We start from the raw sequence: 16,049 nt of genomic DNA, 5'->3' as shown, positions 1-16,049 counted from the left end.
AATAACTAAATTCCAAATGATACAATTAAAAAAAAAAAACTTCTCATATTTAAGAAAAAAATCATAGAACAAGAAATAACATTATTTTTTTAAAGGAAGATTCACAGATGTGAGATTTATTATCAAGGTTTTGTAGCCACCAACCAAGGCCATTGTCAAGATATGAAGAAAGATGAAGAGTTGAGTGGAATTTATAGTAGACAAGCATGGTTAGGAAACCTAAGGCTAACTAAAATAAAAAATAAAAAATAAAAATATTAAAATAATGAAATATTGTTATAGTGATTAAGAGTATATAATAATTAAAATTGATTCAATTAATGCATGCTGAAATTAATATTAAAGATTTATTGAATTAATGAAATAAAAATAAGATATGTATTTGAATAATGTTATCCATGAAATATTTAAAAATTAGATTCCCTATTAAAATATATATATATATAGGTAATATAGTAGATTATTAATTTAGAATGATATATATATATGGAAGTTGAAATGAGAAAATGACTTGTAAAAAAAACTAGCAAAAGTAATAGAAAAAAGAGATTAAAAAATAGACTTCTCGAAAAAATGGTTGAGTAGAAAAAAAAAGTAGAAGAAAAAAAAATTAGTAAAGAAAGAAAAAAAACAATTAAAAAAAGAAAAATAATAATATCTATATATATATATATAATAAAATAAATATTATTTAATAAACATTTTAAAAACCAGCCCACAAAGACAAAAAAGAATGTATTGGCAAAAAGGTTAAAAGCAGTTACTGAGATCTAGACAATAATGGTAATGATACTCGCACTATCATCGGATCCTTGGATTTAACTCTTTCACTTGTATTTGCAATCTATATATGTAGAAAATGATAAAGTGGACTTTTAAAAATGTTTATTCCCTTCACAATCTTAACGTTATAATTTAGGTCAAGAAAATGGGATGTCCAAGAGTCTTTATAATTTGATTATTGGAGAGTATAGGCGCAATTTGCTAAATTCATTCCTCAGCCTTTAGGTGTTTCTTGATTTTTAGGTCAAGAAAATGGGATGTCCAAGAGTCTTTATAGTTTGATTATTGGAGAGTATTGGTGCAATTGCTAAATTCATTCATCAGCTTTTATAGTTTGATTATTGGAGGGTATTGGTGCAATTGCTAAATTCATTCATCAGCTTTTAGGTGTTTCTTGATTTTCTTTAAGGCAATGATGATTATGGGATAAGACCATATTTTGTTCTTTGTTTTTGTAAATGAGAATTTTGTTTTAATAAATTTATATATATATATATATTTTAAAATTTTAATTTAATTTTTGATAATTATGTTAATATATATATATATATATATATATATATATATTGAAATATGTATTTCATAATTTTAATTTAATTATCAATCATTTTGATTAAATAGATAATAAGGATTTATATAATAAGGATTTATGTCATTAAATATTTTAGAATATTTTTATACATTAATCTAATCAAAAGTTGAGATTTATTTTTAAAGTAGGTTTTTTTTGTTTTCAATGTCATATGAGTAAGTGTGGTACTAATGAGTTATGTTTATTTTGGGCATGTGGTATTCATAAATCATGGTATTGATATATAATATTATACAAAGCTTAAAATCTTAATAATAAAATGAGAGTAAATCTCAATAATTAAAAATCTTATTATATTGATAAATACATTTATTTTGAAATAAAAATTCAATAATTTTAGTTATATTACGGATATGAAAAATCACGGCGTTGAAGGCACTTGGATAATCCAATATAAAGCCATAATCAAACTTCTTTTTGTTTCCAAACTCTTTGAAGATTTATGTATTAGAAAAACATTTTGTTAAAATTTATATCATAGGATTCAAATGAAAAATGCCAACCTAGATGAACAACATTTATCTGCAACGACAAAATAGTCATTTCCACTCAACTGATAACAAACAACTATAATTTTTTTCCCTGAATTATAGAGAATGACGGAAGAATTTTAACGCAGTGGAACGCATGGTCCAATGCAGAGTTCCAGGATTAGCGTTGAATCAACCGTCATATATCTGGTTAACAGCAAATGAGCTCCTCCGATTCAGCGCGGACGAAAGCCAGGGGGAGTTCTACAGGGTAACACAATTAGTTGTCTGTTTCAGCTTATGTTCAATTGTAATTGTTGGTGCAATATAAAACGCTTTTGTTGTATACGAATTTATCATTTCTGTCACTCTAATTAGTATCATGAATTCAGGTCGCTGGTATTCAGGTGAGTGTTTCTACCGCCTTGGCCGTTTCGGACACGTGGCAATATGCACTTAATCGATTCTCGTTCATCGATTGGTACTCCTTGTCGCGGCTCACCCTGACATTTTGTTATTTCATAGACTGCAGTATTCATTCCCTGCGGGAACGGCGTAGTAGAGATCGGAACAACAAATTTGGTGAGACATTATATTACACCTCGCGTAAGTACCAGTCGTCTACATTCTGTTAATTCCATGGTTTCAACTTTCACGTGCAGGTTCAAGGTGATGAGCAGAATAAATTGCGAATCAGAAGCCTTCTGGCTAATGTAACTGCATCAAGAAATATTTCTGTCCCCATACCCGCAGCGAGTATATAAACTTCGTTTTGTTCCTCGTTGTTATCAGGTTCCATTGACAGCCCTGAAAGTTCATCCTGTTGAAATATTAATTCCAACTATCGTGCAGCGACTGTAAACAATGTTTTTGTTCCAGAACTCACCTTTTAAACAGTAATGCCAAAACCGCCATGGTTTCCCTGCTCCGCCTTTTGCCCATTGTGGTTTTTCCTCCGAGGGCAGTGATCACAATCAACTGCTACCACGTGTATGAGCCGTCCTTTACAAAACCACCCATCCCCTGGCGCATAAACTTCGGATGAAAGGGACCTCCGGGGAAATAGCGTCAGCCGTCGGATTAGATCTACGGTTTGTGGTAGCAGGCACATGTTTTTGTTTTATTATCGTGAGGACCTCCGTAGCAGCCGTATGACAGGGTTAATTATAAAAGGAATGTATTGCCATGCTGAAACATTTATTGAATTTACCGTGGTCAGTAAATGTAGGTAGAATTTAATTTTATTATTTTTTAATTCTCACGGGTGTTTGTTTTAGGGTATAGGTAAAACAAAAGTCAATGTATGTAATGTTTTTTTTTTTTTTTTCCTTGGAGTTTTTTTGGAATATGCATTAACGCGTATGGAGAAGTAAAAGGGGTTTTTACACGCACAACATTGTCTAATATGGATAGAGAGAATGTAATGTTTTTTTTTTTTATTATTGTAATGTATTACAGGCAGCAGCGTGAGATGAAGTTCCGTGTAGTTTGAAAAAGGGAATGCGCAGCAGGGGGAGTAAAAATGTTTTGTTTTGTTCGTTGAGATAACGAATGTGAAGAATGCAGCAGCATATGTAAGAGATTTCTTTTACAGCAGTAAATGCATGTAATTTTTTTTACACAGCAGTGTGTTAAATTTGCAGTTGAAATAGAATAAATTTTCAAGAGAAGACAAAGTAGATTTTTTGTTTGTTTTGGAACTGCATCTGAAGCAGTGTCTGGTTGTAATATCTCTGAGAGAGGAAGAAATTATGTAAGAGAAATTTTATTAATGAATCCAAGTGTTCTTTGTGCATGTGTAAAACTCTATTTTCAACAAACAAATTTTTTATTTCCTGGGTTAAAACAGAGCATTTTTCTCTGTTCAGTAGTTTTTGTTCTGGAATTAAACATAAAATTCCCAACATGGTATGAGAGCTTGTCCAGGCTCTTTGAAGGTGTCAAAGAAGCTGAAGGAAGGATTTCTTGCTGCAGCAGTTTCTCCAGCAGAGTGAAGACTCACTCAAATATCCAAGGTATTTCTCAAGATTTTTATTGTGTTGAAGACAGTCAGTGATTTTAACCACACAGTCAAGTATTTTGAAGAGTGCGAGAATGGCTGGAGCCAACACTAGCATGGTTATCTTTAATACTCAGCTCCCACAGTTTAATGGAAAAAACTATGACTATTGAGCAATAGCCATGAAAGCTTTGCTTGCTTCACAAGACTTATGGGAATTTGTTGAAGATGGTTTTGAAGAACCAGTAGATGAAAATGAGTTTAATAGGTTAACTCAAGCAGAGAAAGATCTGTTGAAGAGCTATAAGAAGAATGAATCAAAAGCCCTCTGCTTTTTGTATCAAGCAGTGCATGAGAGTGTGTTTCCAAGGATAGCAGTAGCAAAGACATCCAAAGAAGCATGACAAACACTCAGGATAGCCTATCAAGGCATGGAGAAAGTGAAGACAGCAAAACTACAGTTGTTGAGGAGAGATTTTGAGAATCTTTGCATGAAGGAGTCAGATAATATTGACTCATTCTTCACACATGTGATTGTTCTGGTCACACAGATAAGGTCTCATGGAGAGATTCTTGAAGAGAGGAGGATTGTGGAGAAACTATTGATGATCCTACCCTCAAGGTTCGATGTGATTGTCACCACCATAGAAGAGACAAAGTATCTCACAAACTTCTCAGTTGATGAACTACATGCATCACTGATAAAACATTAGCAGAGATTGAGTAGGTATGAAAACTTATCTCTAGAACATGCCTTTAAGACCCAGATGTTCTTTGAAAGAGGAAGAGGTCAAGGCAGAGGAAACAAGAGAGGGAGAGGCAGAAGCCAAAACAGAGGTGGAAGAAATAGCCCAGCAAATGCTCAAGGAAGAGGTAGCAATCCAAATCAAAATCAAGGGCAAGGCAGAAACCAACAAAATGGACACCATCATGCTCAAGGACAAAGGTATGAAAAATCCAATGTCCAATGTTACTACTGTAAAAAATATGGGCATTATGCAAATGAATGTAGGAAGAAGCAACATGATATGAGCAATAGAACTAATGCAAATCTCACTAGAGAAAATATCAGCCAAAATAATTTGTTTTTAGCTTGTAACATGGCTGAAGAAAAGAGTAAAGATGTATGGTTTCTAGACTATGGTTGCAGTAACCATATGACAGGAAACATAGCCTTGTTTTCCATGTTAGATCATAATGTGAAGTCACAAGTCACACTAGGGACAGATAATAAAGTTTCTGTTATGGGAAAAGGAGAAGTAAATGTCTTAACAAAGAAAGGTGAGAAGGAAACCATAGCAGCTGTTTATTATGTTCCTGGAATGAAATGTAACCTCTTAAGTATTGGACAACTTGTTCAAAATGGTTACAATGTTTTCTTTGTGAATGATGTATGCACCATCATGGATAGAGCACCCAACAAACAGTGTATCGCTGAAGTGAAGATGACAAGTAAATGGATGTTCCCTCTCAGAATGAAGGCAGATTTAAAAAATAAAGGAGTAATAGTAGCAGTTACACAAGAGGCTTTCCAAAGCGAACCAAAAGATGAAAATTGGTTGTGGCACTTGAGATTTAGACATCTCAACTTTGGAAGTCTTAATTTGTTGAGTAGAAAATGAATGGTAAGAGGATTACCATTGATAGAGAAACCAGATAGCCTTTGTGAAGGTTGCATCTTGGGGAAACAACACAGAGAAAGTTTTCCATCAGGGAAAAGCATAAGGGCAAAAGCACCCTTAAAAATTGTTCACTCAGATTTATGTGGACTGATGCAAACTCCATCACTTGCAGGCAGCCACTACATACTAACATTCATTGATGATGTTACAAGAATAACTTGGGTCTATTTCCTGAAGAACAAAAGTGAAGTGTTTGAAAAATTCTGCAATTTCAAAGCACTTGTAGAAAACCAAAGCGGGCTACATATCAAAGTTCTAAGAACTAATAGAGGAGGTGAGTATATCTCCAAATAATTTCTACGTTTTTGTAGAGAAAATGGAATTCATAAGCAGTTTACCACTAGGTACACTCCGCAGCAAAATGGAGTTGCCGAAAGGAAGAATAGGACAATCATGGATATGGCGAGGAGCATGTTAAAGGCAAAACAATTGCCAAATAATTATTGGGCTGAAGTTGTACACTGTGCAGCGTACATTTTGAATAGATGCCTTACAAAAGCAGTCATGAACAGAGTGCCAAAAGAAGCATAGAGTGGGACAAAGCAAACAGTCACCCACATGAAAGTTTTTGGATGCGTGGCTTATGCACACATTCCAGATCAACTAAGGAAGAAGTTGGACAACAAAGGGGAGAAATGTATTTTTATTGGATACAGTAAGGAATCCAAATCTTATAGGTTGTATAATCCATCCACCAAGAAGCTTATTGTGAGTAGAGATGTTCAGTTCATTGAGGAGGAAGCTTGGGATGGAAGCATAGAGAAAACAGTGAATGTTAAAACCTCTTTGTCACATGATGAAAATGATAAGGAGATGGTTGAAACACATCCCCAAACAGCAGCACCAACACAACAGCGGCAAGGGACACCCTTGAGGAGAAAATGAAAGTGCTTCTCCAAGCACACCACAAGGAGGAAATTCAAGTGCTTCTTCAAGCACTTGTACACCAAATGAAAGAGGTAAGAAATTCAGAAATTTAAGTGATATTTATGAGCAAGAGGCAGCAAATGAAGGTATGAACTATTTGTTTGCTTTATATTGTCGTGTTGAAGACCCTGTTTATTTCGAGGAAGCAATTAAGGATAGGAAACGAATAGAAGCTATGGATAAGGAGATCAATGCCATAGAAAGAAACAAGACATGGGATTTCATTGAACTACCAAAAGGAAAAGAAGTCATTGGAGTTAAATGAATTTACAACACCAGGAGTAATGCTAAAGGCAAAATAGAAAGACACAAGGCAACACTATTTGTCAGAGGATACAAGCAGCAGTATGGGAGACACTATGAGGAAACTTTTGCACCGGTTGCTAGAATGGAAACAGTGAGAGAAGTGATGTCCATAGCAGCACAAAACAAGTGGAAAGTTTACCAAATGGACGTGAAGTCAGCATTCCTAAATGGAGTGTTAATGGAAGAGGTTTACATTGAACAACCTCCAGGCTATGAAAAGAAAGGCCAAGAGCACAAAGTGTGCAGATTGAAGAAAGCTCTTTATGAGATGAAGCAAGCACCAAGAGCATGGTATAGTAGGATAGATTCCTATCTACTAGAAAATGGATTTGAAAAGTGTGAGGGAGAACCCACTCTCTACATCAAAGAAAAAGATGGTAAATTACTAATTATTGTGTTATATGTTGATGATGTTATTTTTACAGGTAATGATGATTATCTTATTGAAAATTTCAAAACAGTCATGAAAGAAGAATTTGAAATGACTGACATGGGTTTGCTGAGATACTTCTTAGGAATAGAAGTAGAACAAAATGAAAATGGGATTTTTATCTCACAAGGAAAATATATTAAGGAAGTGTTGGAAATATTTAACACGTAGGAGAGCAAGGCAGCAATCACTCCCACAATGATGAGATTAAAACTCAGCAAAGAGGACAACAACAAGGATTTTGATCCTAGTTTGTACAAGAGCATAGTTGACAGCCTCATGTATTTAACTGCAACTAGGCCGAATATAATGTATGATGTTAGTTTAATTTCCAGATTCATGGAGAGGCCAAAAGAAACACATTGGCAGGCAGCAAAAAGGATTCTGAGGTATGTTAAAGGTACTAAAAGGTTTGGTATTTTATATACTGTGTCAGAATGTTCAGATTTAATTGGATACACTGATAATGATTCGGTTGGAAGTGTAGATGATCGGAAAAGCACATCCAGTTATGTTTTTCACATGGGTTCAGGGGCCATTTCATGGGCTTCTAAAAAACAGCCTATTGTAGCGTTGTCTACAGCAGAGGCAGATACGTGGCAGCTATAGCGGCAACATGTAAAGCAGTTTGGATGAGAAGGATGTTAAGGAGTTTATGGCAGGAGCAAGCAAAAGGAATTGTGATCTTTTGTGACAATAGCTCAGCTATTGCATTATCCAAGAATTCTGTGTTTCACAAGAGAACAAAGCACATTGACACAAAGTTTCATTACATTAGGGCAGAAAAGTTTTGAATTTTTGAGGAAATATCTGGGTATGACTGATAACCCAGCAGTTGAAATTAAAGGGGAGTGTTGAAATATTAATTCCAACTGCCGTGCAATGACTGTACACAATGTTTTTGTTCTGGAACCCACCTTTTAAACAACGATGCCAAAACCGCCATGGTTTCCACGCTCCGCCTTTTGCCGATTGTGGTTCTTCCTCCTAGGGCAGCGATCACAATCAACTGTTGCCATGTGTATGAGCCGTCCTTTATAAAACCACCCATCCCCCGGCCCATAAACCTTGGATGAAAGAGACCTCCGGGAAAATAGCGTCAGCCGTCGGATTAGATCTACGGTTTGTGGTAGTATGCACATGTTTTTGTTTTATTATCGTGAAGACCTCTGTAACATCCGTATGACAGGGTTAATTATAAAAGGAATATATTGCCATGCTGAAACATTTATTGAATTTACCGTGGTCAGTAAAAGTAGATAGAATTTAATTTTATTATTTTTTTAATTCTCACCGTGGTTTGTTTTAGGGTATAGGTAAAACAAAAGTCAACTTATGTAATGTTTTTTTTGTTGTTGTTCTCGAGTTTTTTTGGAATATGCAACGCGTATGGAGAAGTAAAAAAGGGGCATTGTGTAATATGCATAGAGAAAATGTAATGTTTTTTTTTATTGTAATGTATTACACGTAGCAGCGTGAGATGGAAAAGTAAAAAAAGGGCATTGTGTAATATGCATAGAGCAAATGTAATGTTTTTTTTATTGTAATGTATTACACGCAGCAGCGTGAGATGAAGTTCTGTGCAGTCTGAAAAAGGGAATGCGCAGCAGGGGGAATAAAATTGTTTTGTTTTGTTTGTTGAGATAAAGTAAAAATTCTTTTGTTTTGTTTGTTGAGATAAAGTAAATGCATGTAATTTTTTTTACATACTAGTGTAACAGAGTAAATTTTCAGGAGAAGACAAGTAGATTTTTTTTGTTTTGAAACTGCATTTGAAGAGTGTCTCTATCTCTGAGAGAGGAAGAAATTTATGTAACAACAATTTTATTAATGAATGTAAGTGTTCTTTGTACATGTGTAAAACTATGTCTTCAGCAAACAAATTTTTAATTTCCTAGGTTAAAATAGAGCATTTTTCTCCATTGAATAGTTTTTGTTTTGGAAGTAAACAGAAAATTCCCAACACATCCATGGTCCCATATCTACAATATCCTACCAAGTCTCCATACGATCAAATCAATATAGCGCAGGATATTCACCAATATTCTACGTCATCAGCGTTTGGCTAGTGGGTTTTATCCATACCGGCAAACGTTGCAATTGCCTTCTTCTTCCGGCCTTTTGATCAGTGGGCATGATCATGAGACGACACTAATTTACCCAAGTTTCTCTCAGGCCAGTGGCTTCCATGTCGCTTCGTCCGCGAGTAGCATGATGCTCAGCGCATTTGGCATGTGGAGACCGCCTAGAAAAGTGCTGACCCCGCCTGTGGTTGAGGGTCAGTACAGATTGAAGAGATGCCTAGCAATTCTGAGGAATATCCATGCAGAAAGAGCGGGATCACAAACCTCGATCTGTGGGAGCTACAGGCCACCAGCGGCAACAATTTCAAGTGGAGTACAGTTTCATCATATGATTGCTGAGCGTAGGAGGAGGGAGAAATTGAAGGAGAGCTTCGAGGCATTGCGTTCATTCATTCTTTCAGCCCCAAAGGTACGTGCCAAGAAAATACAGTTATTGTTGTAATGCAATGAAATTTTATGAACATCCATTGACTTGGGGATTTAATCTGTATAGCTATAAATAAAAATATATACAATAGCCATCAGTTCTCTTAAATTCTAGTTAGACTTAGGTCCAAAAAATGAGTTGTTGTCGTTGATATATTTGCAGAAAGACAACGCTTCCTTCTTGTTCTATGCGAGGGAGTATTTAGCGAGTGTTAGGTCTTGTGTGGAAGAACTTGGAGAGAGGAACAAGCAGTTGGAATCAGAATTGAAGAATTTCCTACCGCCTCAATCTCAAGAGGTTGCGGGCACCAGCGCAGTTACCATGCAACAGCAGGGCTCCACAAGTACTGAGGTCATCAGCAACAATGTGGTGAGAGTTGAAGTATCAAACATAGGAGGCAGTGCTACTGCTACTAGTGATGAAATGGAAATAGTAGTGGTGGTGGAGAGGCCTACAAATACCATTAATTTGATGATTGCGCTGCTGAAGCGTCTAAAAGAAATGGGAATCCCTCTTATTTCTACGGCCACCTCCACAATACATCATGATCCATCACTCCCGCAATTTCGAATGAGTGCAACCATCAAATTGCAAGATGAAGTAAGTAGTAGAGAAATACATTATATTTCTGGACATTACTGTCGTCATTATATTTGTATGATCAGTATTTGTGATTTGGTTGGAAATTTGTAGGAGGTGGAGTGGCTCAAGGAAGGGTTGAGAAGCGCGGTGAGGGAAGATATTGGGGGGCCGCCGCCATCGTAAGATGGGGTCCGATCATTGTTGGAATTCCAAAACCAAGCAGTCCGTCAAATTTGTAGGTTCGATCATTTTATTACTGGTTTTGAGAAATTAAAGAAGAAGGTTCGTGTAAATTTCAATGGCTTTGGTGATTCTATTCCTAATTCCTACAAATTTTAACGAGTAATTTATCCATCAAATTACATCCCAAACCCTGTGAATAATTGATTTTCCATCTAATTACACCTGAACCCCTGCGTCCATCTAGATAATGATCTCCAGGTACATGTCAACTGATTGTACTTTATTTTGTCTCCCCTGTAGTTTCATCCAATTCGTTTATTCAAAGTCCACCAGGATGACCGGGCGGATTCAGTTTGAATAGTGGTCACTCTAGTTTCACTGTTTCGTTTTGAGAGGAGTCTCCAAATATGAATTAAAAAATCTTTTAAATATTCTGTATATTTTCAGAGAAATAGATGTCCTGCCCTTCACCTGAACCCCCTAGACCTACGTTAAATATTCTTTCCTGCAAATGCAAATAGATGTCAGGTCCTTCACCTGAACCCTAGAGCTACGTTAAATATTCTTTCCTGTCCGCGAATTCCAATTCTACTTATATATTCAGCGTAAATGTTTTTTTTTCAACCTAGTTGCATATTGTTTTCCTATATAACGTAAGGTAAAGTTTTGAAGTTTTGTTGCTAGGTGAAGTGAAGTTAAGTTTTTGTATTTCTTAAATTCGATGATATAATTTTGAACTAAATTATTATTATATATTTAGAATTTTAAAAAAATTTAAATGTTTAATTTATTAAAAAATATTATTTTAATAATTTTTATTAACCATTAAAATGTGTTAATTATTTTTTAGCTTTTTTCAATTATTTTATTGTTTTTGGGAGTTTAATTTGAATTCAAAATTTAAGAATTGTCCGGAATTAAGAATGAAGAGTTCTACTAGGGTTTTGTTTTATTTTTCAGTCTTTCAATCCTAAGTGTCTTTTTCAATCCAAGATCTCACAGATCACATGAGCACGTCAGCTCTGAGGGGATAGATCCCCTTCTATCGAAATATAATAATAGGGGAATCAAGCAGTGAGGCTAAAGCTTTAGAACCAACCAGCAAAGAAGGTGGAAATAATGGGAATCCAATAATGGGGCACAATGGCAAGCACAAGTTTATGAAGGACCATGCCCTGGTCTGCAAATTTATAGGCATTTGGCTTTCAGAGAGAGATCTTGTCAAATGGATCCAGTTAAAATGGTAGCCGAAAGGACATATAGATCTGAAATTGGGTGCTAGAGGTTTCTTTACAGTGATATTTACTAGTTTGGAAGACAAAGAAAGGGTTTTTGAAAATGGGCCTTATTTCTTCTATAATGTTGGGCTATTCATGCGGTTACTGGGAAGAATGTTACAACCCGGATCAGAAGAAATATATGGCAACTCCAGTCTAGGTAAGATTATTTGCTCTTCCAGTGGACTTCTTTTATCTAAAAATTTTGAAGGAATCAGGAACTCCATAGGTAGATTTGCCAAAGTAGCTAATTCAACTCGTCAAGGTCGATATACCCCTTATGCTTGGATCTGTATATATATGAACATAACTGAACCTCTTCAAGAATTCATTGAGCTGGAATATCAAGATGGGGTATGGCAGCAACCCTTAGATTACAAGCATATCCCTTTTCGATGTCGAAACTTGCCATGAATATGGGCATTTATTTAGAGATTTCCCTCTAAATCAAACAGAATTATCAGATCCGAAAGTTCCTATTGAAAAGCCAAAATCTTCAGATGACCAAGAGGGATTCCAAGAGGCTACTAACAAAAAGAGAACCATAAAGTCGTCGCCAACACCAACTCAACAAGTGCAGTGTAAGACCAGAGGGCATGGAAATAGATTTGAGGTATTGGTGGAAGATAGTGAGAATCCAAGAAACTCAAATCAATAGTCGAGCACTAAAAATGCTAGGATTCTGCATAAAGGACCTAACAAACCAAAATGGAAAGCCCAGGATGAGCCCTCGAAGCGGGAGGATAATGAAACCCCAAAGAATCAGGAAAAGCTGGAGATATATGGAATATGGGAAGAGCTAAGCATAGGGGGAAAAGTTTTTAAGTGACTTTTGAATGAATGGTGGAACCTATACGAAAGATTCATTCTAGAAGAACAAAAAATGCTCTATTGAGATACTTTTCAGAAATACCAAGCCAAGTTAAGCCAAGCTACATCATATCAGCCAGAACACCCGGGATCTCAACCAGGTGGTGGTATAGAGTAAGGTGCCCAAGGTAAAGGGGGAAAAAGAGAAGGCGGAAGAATTTCTAGGAATCAATCCAAATGGTTAGCGATTTGTTGGTAAACTCAAGCATGGTGGCACCTCTTTCGGCGGTATTTCACCAAATCAATAAATTTGTGTGATTATAATTGTCTCCTAGAATGTGAGAGGCCTCAAGAGTCGGGGCAAACAAAGGTATCTCGGGGAACGAATAAAACAAGAAAATTCGAGCATTATGATGATATAGGAAACCAAAATATCTAAAAATAGATTGAAAGCAATTGTTCAAGGAATTAAACCCCACTATGAGGTTATGGATTTAGATTCCAGAGGAAGTGCGAGAGGTTTAGTCGTACTCTGGAATCCTCTAGAAGTAATTTTTGAAGGTTGGGTTAGCCTACCCTGAATTCTTTCTGTGAAATTCAGGCATATAGGAACCCATGATTGGGTGTTGTTATCGGCATTTTATGGCCCCCACATTCCAGGAGAAAAAGAGGCTTTCCTTAAAAATATAGGAAAGTTGAGAAGTATATGTGAAGAAGAGCTTTGGATCATTGGAGGTGATGTCAATCTTATTTCCTCACTTGAAGAGAAAAAGGATAGGATAAGTAGAATGGATTTATAAATGGAAGCATTTAAGGAATTGATTATGGAAATGAAGCTAGTATATATTCAAACCAATAATGGCATTTATATGTGGAATAATCGAAGAGGAGGATCTCATCAGATTGTGTCATGTCTCGACAGATTTTTAGTCTCAGAATAGCTGATGAGTAGGGATATTTTATTTGGAGCTTCATTTCTCCCCTGCTTAGGATTTTATCACTGATCGATCAGGTTGGAAATAGATCTTAAGTTGTACCCTAAAAATAATCCTTTTCATTTTGAATCTTTCTTGCTCAGAGACCCCTAATTTTTGGGGAAAGTGGAAAATTGGTGGTGATATAGCATAGTGCAAGGCAAAAACCTAATGCACACCTTCCAATTGAAGTTCAAGGATCTTAAGCAGCAGATTAAACGATGGAACCAAGCAGAATTTGGGAATATCATGAAGGAGCATAAGCAGCTTCAAGAGAAAATGAATGGGATCCAATAAAAAATGATCACAGAAGGTCGTTCTGAGACTCTGGTTCTGGAAGAAGGTCAGGTCTTGAACCTCCTGGAGGAAAGAAGGAAACATGAGGAAATACTCTGGAAGCAAATATTCAAGATCCAGTGACTCAGGGAAGGTGAGAGGAATATGAGATTCTTTCATAAGTTTATGATCCAGCACTGGCAACATAACCAAATCTTTTCTTTAAAGGATGCCACAAGAAATCATCTCACTCAGCACGAGGAAATGGGGGACTTATTGGTGGACCATTTTCAAACCATGCTCTTAGAACCAGATTCAGACCGATCATAAGCAATTCAAAGAATTACTAGACACATCCCCCACCTGGTCAGTCAGGATCATAACCTTGCATTGGTGAGGGTGATGACTCTAGAGGAAATAGAATAAGTTGTCAAAGGTATGGCTAGGAATAAATCCCTAGGAACAGATGGATTCACAGCAGAATTTTTCCAAGCTTCCTAGAGCTTCATTGGTCATGATATCCTAGATGTGGTAGAAGAATCATACAAATCCTAAAAGGTGCATCCTGGCCTCAATTCTAATTTTATCTCATTAATTCCCACATTGGCATATTCTGATACTCCCAAGGGTTTCAGACCTATAGCCTAATGTAAAATATCGCCTTATCCCAAAGGAAAACTTTGACACTATGCCAAAAGGCTCTTCCACCTAGAACTTATTGTCAAATAATAAAGAACTTATCAAAAACCACATCTTTTGGGAGATCAGGGATGGGAAAAATTCCCTTTTTTGGCAGGACTCATCACAACAAAGGGGGACGCTTCTTAGAAGACAAGACCTTGGAGAAATTTTCTTATATACAAATAGTCAAAACTGCTTCTCAATTCAACAATTCTGGAGTCCCACCCAAAATGACCAGATGCGGAGATCCTGGAAAGTTCCTCAGGACTAGGTAAACCCACCAATAACCAACCAATGGCAGATATTAGAAAGAGAGCTTCAATCTAGGAAAATCGCTAAACGGGAAGGCCCTGACATTCTTAGGTAGGGATATACCACCAAAGGAATGTTTAATGTGAGGGAGGCTTACAAATTGGCAACCGAGGAATTCCCATATCACATGAATCCTATATGGAAAAATATATGGACTGAACACCTCTAGCCAAATGTTGCCCACTTTTTATGGTTGGTTTGTCGAAATAGAATTCTCACCTGGAATCAACTACAGAAGCGAGGTCTCCAAGGGCCTTCTTACTGTATTCGTTGTGGTCTCCAAAATGAAACTCTTGAACAATTGTTGAACTCATGTTACTTTTCTAACCAATTATGGAAAAGCTAGGAAGCCTTTTTTACCACCAGGATCAAGATATGAACAGTATCCCATCTTATATTGAAAACTAGAGAAAATTTATTTTGTCTAGCCCACTTCTAAATCATGTCTCGAGATTGTCCATTGGTTTTCTCCTCTAGGCCATCTAGAAAGAGAGAAATTGGTGAATCTTTAAAGATCAAAGGAAGACTCAGGAGGACATATGGAAATGGATCATTCAAAATATTCGAGAAACTATTTTGGCCGAAAAATGGCATCTGAATGACTAGAAAGTCTCTCCTCATGAAACCAAGATCTTATCCCATTTGAACTTATCTCCACAAATGATTGCTCCTTCATCCTGGAAACTCATAATTTCTCCTAGCCCCTCACCTAACCGATATCATGCTCCACTTGCAGGATTTATCAAACTAAATTTTGATGGTGCTTCGGAAGGAAACGCTAGGGATGCAGGCTTTGGAGGTTTATTCAGAGACTTCTAGCATTGAATAAGAATTATTTATGCAGCAGATTATGGAATTTACTAGTAATAATGAGGCAGAATTCAATGTTGTTTTGAAAGGACTTCTTATAGCTAAAAGAGAAGGTTTCAAGAAATTAATTATAGAAGGAAACTCTAACTTAGTGATTTCGATCATTAAGAAATTGAACTATGGATCTAGCAGTGAGAAGATCAGACACAGTTGGAGGACATCTCAGTTAATTCAAAACATAGGGGACCTTCTTCGATGGTTTGATTATAGCATTCCCTCCCATTTCAGAAGATAAGGAAACAAAGCAGTTGAATTTTTAGCTAATTGGGGATGTTCATATATTGGAAGTATATTGGATTCAAATTTGCCTCCTCACGGCATTGGAGAAGAGATGGATAGTCTAAAGTGTATCCTAGATCTTGATAATGGCAATAGCCAAAACCA

At 36.2% G+C, this 16,049-nt stretch overlaps 1 pseudogene; it reads left to right on the top strand.

Moving 5' to 3' along the window:
• The first annotated feature begins 2,002 nt into the window (after positions 1–2,002).
• On the top strand, positions 2,003–10,465 carry LOC149185726 (transcription factor TT8-like; annotated as a pseudogene).
• Positions 10,466–16,049: the final 5,584 nt, after the last annotated feature.

Source organism: Pinus tabuliformis, chromosome 3_1, assembly GCF_031772625.1.
Source record: "Pinus tabuliformis cultivar Carrire ecotype Pingquan chromosome 3_1, CPIR1, whole genome shotgun sequence".
Classification (NCBI taxonomy): Eukaryota; Viridiplantae; Streptophyta; class Pinopsida; order Pinales; family Pinaceae; genus Pinus; species Pinus tabuliformis.
This window is presented reverse-complemented; position numbering and strand designations above follow the sequence as displayed.